This window comes from Convolutriloba macropyga, chromosome 7 (genome assembly GCF_964194025.1).
Source record: "Convolutriloba macropyga chromosome 7, txConMacr16.3, whole genome shotgun sequence".
In the NCBI taxonomy this organism is placed as follows: Eukaryota; Metazoa; Xenacoelomorpha; order Acoela; family Convolutidae; genus Convolutriloba; species Convolutriloba macropyga.
In genome coordinates, this window is record NC_134474.1 from 29,523,372 (window position 1) to 29,528,656 (window position 5,285).

Here is a 5,285-nt window from a genome sequence, read left to right on the forward strand (position 1 = left end):
CTCCCCAACCTGAAATCATCCTTTGATAGAGATCTGAAATCCCACGTGGTATATGAAATTAAATGTAATGGATGCGGATCCATCTATGTTGGGCAAACAAGCCGGCATGTTACCACAAGGATAACAGAACATCAAAAGAAGGATTCACAGGTGGGTCAACATCTAGTTGAATGTCGTGGCGCCACGAATGACATTGAATGGAGAATTCTGGACGCCTGTCGGTCAGTAGAAAAACTAATGATCATCGAAGCTATATATATCAGCAAGCTGAAGCCGGCACTAAACACACGCGACGAATATAGGGGGAGGGAACTCACGCTAAAATATTAGTTCAAATCATAATTTTGACTAAATGTGAATGCATAGGGCAAAAAACATTTTGTGCATGACAAAACGAAATTTGCAAAACCTCCACAAGAGGGATACTTATGGTTAGGGCAAATTCGGAATAACCCTAAAAATACAAGAACATGGACAAAATCGAAAAATCCGGAATAGGAATGTTTTTAAGTAAATTGATAACAGATGTAAATATGTGTTGTAAATAGGCTAAATATTGTATATAACAAAAAAATTTTCGATTGAATTTTTTAGAACGTTTCCTAGAATTGTTTTAATTGTCATCTCAGACAAATGTAAATACATATTCATTTTATCTTTTAACAATTTGTAAAACAGTTTTAACCTGACGATGAACGTAAAGTTCGAAAACGTTTGTTTTAAGTATTGGAAGTAATTTTAATTTGACAAATTGGTTTCTTTTACAGAAGACTTGAACTTCATTGTGGTCATAGCATCTGACTGAAAAATATCAGACAAAACTTTCCCCCCGTCCACTTTTGACCTTAAACCCTTTCAAAGGGAGCACAAATATAGAGGTTCTCTATTGCGGAATCAAATGTACAACCAGAATTTTAAAGATCACAATTCCGTTTTTCACCGAAGACTCGGGGTTTAAATGTCAAAATTTTTTTTGTCAGATGCCATAACCAAAGAAGTTCCGAGTCTTCTGATCCTCAAAATTCAATATGTGTAAGACTGAGGTTTAATTGTAAAGAGATACAAGGAGGCTCGTAATGTGCGTACGCACATAAGGTTCCGACCCCGCTCATTCACATTCCTGACTTAATTGGCCTCCAAATGATGAAAGAAAACTTTCAAAAACAATCATATCAATTCATAACAACCAATGAAATATCATAATGCCACCCTGAAAGCTCGATGAACGACGTTGATGAACGACTACTAGAAAGGGCAACAATAAACATCAAACAGCAAACATTAATTGAGACCAAAACTCGATGTCTATAATAATTAAAATCATAACAAAATCATCAAACTCGCATCAGACAAAAACCCAATGGAAACAATTCAACCTATCCTTCTTTGGAAAGAATATGCAACCGGTGGTTAACAGGTCGACAAAAAAGATCAAAGAGGTGCGAAGTTCAAAAGTACGATTCTACTTTTGAAAACAATTAATTTCACCGTTATTAATGTCATTAGATATCAACTGAAATCCATTAAATGTTAATTTCTATCTCCATAAGAAACAATTGAGACATGTCATTACCCAATGTTCAATTGCGCAATTTCTCCAAGCCAATGGGACCTACAATTAATGTTATAAAATAAAAAGAAAACATAAATGCTATAAAATGTGAAAATTAAAAAAAGTCTCCAATATTTTATGAAATCTCGTAGTAACAGTAGAAAAAAGCCGAGAAACAAATATTTGTAGCTGAAACTGTTATGGAGATTAAACTATAGTTCACTGGAAACGGGTTCCGATCTGTGTTTACGGAGACTCAGCTATAAAATGACAGAAAAACTATTTTAAAAAATGACTAAGCTCAAAAACCCAAATGTGTTTTTGAAAAAAAAAATTTCAAAAGTCAACACAAACTTCAGATTTAAACAAAAAGCGATGGATTAAGATGCAAAACCTCAGGAAGCAGATTGGGCCTGTTAATATTGAGACTAAGTCGCAAACCCACAAAAAACAACAAATAAAACAAGAAGCCAAAGCATCAAACAGTTTTGCGACATCACACAGTTCAAGGTACGAGAATTATAAGATGTTACCTGCAAGAATAAATAATGTCAATTTGTCCTCATTTTAACATCAAAGAATCTTCCGTATAAAAGGACTACGTAGACATGACAACAAAAAACCCGAAAATTGAGGAATTCAGAAATCTCAAAAAATTTTATTAAATTAATTGTCGAAGCAATCAGTCACAATGTGTGACCACGCGCAAAAAAACTTTTGAATCAATAAAAATAATTCATTTAATTAGTGAGATTGAGTGACATGGTTACGAAAATGAAAGCAGAAAATATACAATTGAAAAAAATTTAATTTGAATTTTAAGGTAATTAAAACAAACATCTTAAACCAGGCTGAGATATACGTCTCGGGGAAGCATTTGAGATTTAATTTTATCAGGTATTTGGCGTAAAACAACGAAAAGAAAGACAAAAATAGGTAGAAACAAAAAAGTCAGTACAAAAATAGGCGGAAACATCAAAATTTTGCGAGATATGCGTCTCAGACCAAAAAGCATAACCTACAGAACAAAAACAATTGACATATCCATATACGCCTTTTTCCAGCAGTGTGCATTTCCCAACTATACTTTTCTTCAGTTAGACTTGACAAAAAGGTTATTATTTTAAAAGGAAACAAACGAACTCATAAAATATGCAATTATGCTCAAAAATAGAAAAAAATTGAAAACGCGTAGCATCAAAACAGAGAGAGACCCTTAGTTGAGCATAAAACTAATACAAACATTAACTTGTAACCCACAAAAAATTTATTGCGGCCTGTTTTTGACTGAGATTTAGCCCGCAGTTGAGAGAAATAAGATAAATAGAGGAAAAATAAAAAAAATTAACCAATATTGTCTTAAAACAAATATATTCAAAGTCATAGTAGACATTAGACAAAAAATGAAAAAACGTCTAGGTTCATTTATACCTCCTAAAATTTTACTGGATCTTTCATTGGGATCAAAAATTTATTGAGCTACAAAAAAAAGATAACAAATGAAAGCAAAATTCAAGAAGTACATAAAAAAAATTTTCCGAAAACAATTGATCAGAGCCATAAAAATCATGAATGTTACCCTGAAACCGTAACATAACCTCGTTTTTGCATCATTTGTTGTAAATAGTATCTGTCATTAATTGGGCCCTGACGTGAAACTTTTTTAAGTAAAAAACTTTACAAAAAAATTTTTTTACATATCGGAAGTATTTTAAAAGTCGCGCCCCATTAAAATCTAAAAATTTTTTTATCGTTCGGATACATGGAGAGATCAATATCAACCCAGATGTCGCTGCGCGTCTAAAAAAATGCCCATTTCTTCAACTGGTTGCGAAGTGGATCAATTTTTTAGCAAAATTTTTTAGTTTGTCAAAATTAAAAATGCATTTTGTATAATTATCGAGTTTTAATTTGGAAAAAAAACTGGAATTTATAATTCCAGAAGACTTTTAGAGCAAGTGGGTGTACAACTAACTTATTTGTGTCCTAAAAAGAATATGGCTGCAGTTTAAGGTATCTACTTCCAGCAAATTTAAAGCAAGTTCGCTAAAAACAAACTTGGTCCCAAATTTGGTCCCGAAAAAATTTGAATTTTGAAAAATTTAGCATCAATTCTAGCCAAAAAACTCGGATCGAACAATTCAGCAACCCTCCTCTAGCTTCACAGATAAAATTAATACAACTACAGTTAACAATTTTAGCAAAATTTAGCAAAATTGTTGAAAATTAGTTAAAAAATACCGAAAGTATGAATAAAAAACAGCTGAATTACGTCTAATATTCACAAAATTTAAACCTCGATAACTCCCTATAAAAAGAGAAAATTGAAAAAATCTGTTTAATTTCGTATTCTACGCTGGACGGGCTTTTTAATGATACCACTCACATTTCTCTACGATGAATATATCGATCGGCCAAAATTGTCTGAACAAAAAAAACCCATTTGAGTATGTAGTTCCTCCCCCACTAAAGTGGGTCGGAACAATAAATGAGAAGAGACACTTCTCATGTTTGAGCCAATTCTTTCTGTTCTGACCCTCCAATCTACATAGAGAACTTTTTTGGATGCTTTTCTCCCCCAGCAGTTAGTTTCATCTTTCGCCTTTTGAACAAAACAACAAAAATTAGAGTTGCTGTTTTCTTTGTTTTGAGGGATAAAAAGGCTCAAATTATTTGTTTCCATTTTGGTTAATTTTGGTTCAAGTTCATTTTGGTTAATTGCTTATAACATAAACGCTAACTTTCCGAGGGTTTCCTTGAAAAAATGCAGTGAAGTTAGTTGTTTTCCCGCAGGGGAAACTCCTTTCTTCCCGATTTTTGCTTTTGGCCAGGATTCTCATATTTCAGTGATTTTCGCCCTGACCGCACGAAGTAACCACGAGCTAGTAAACTGTTGTTTCAAATAGGTTATTTGCTGCATAAAGTTAGAACACACTCTGAATGGTCATAGTGCTTTAAATTTATAATGTTGCAGACAAAATTCAGAGATTTTTCTCTAAATGGTCAGAAAATGTACAAAATAAATAATGTTCATGTATGATCATGATACTGGACGGACTTAAAAACAGAGAAGTGAAGTACTGGGGGCTCAGTAGATACTGATTTTGATATATCAATGTGGGCTCGGATGGAATGCTTTTAAATCGGATGCAAACTGCTATCAGAAGATCCCTAGTTAGAATTTATATTATGAAATAAAATCCATAATAATCCCAAATTTATATTATGCGGTCAGACCGAGAACAAATCTGATCCAAATGGAAGCCCAGATTGTAAACAGACGGGGGGACTGACAGCATAATAGACCGGAAATTTTTCCAGACTATGATCTGTAACGGAGTCCCCGTTTCCGACCCGAGTTCGCCTTGCCCTTACTAGTTTTGTGGCTGCTCAACCTCAATTCACCTTATAACTTATTCTTTTTTAGAATTTTATAATTGCCTTTTTTGTAAGAAATGTGCTGAAAACGCGCTGAATTTTTGTTAGAAATGAACTAAAAACACGCTGAGTTTATGCAAGAAATTACCAAAAAACCCTGAATTATAAAAATTCAGCAAATTCATCGCATTTCTTATAAAATTTCTGCGCATTTCGTACAACAAAAAAGCACTGAAACGCCGCTGAAACCTCCACTCGAACAGAAAATTTCAGCAATATGCATAGAGCATGATAGCAATTTTGTGATTAAACAGCAAAACAAATAAACAAAGAATAATTGAAGTAGTATACAAAT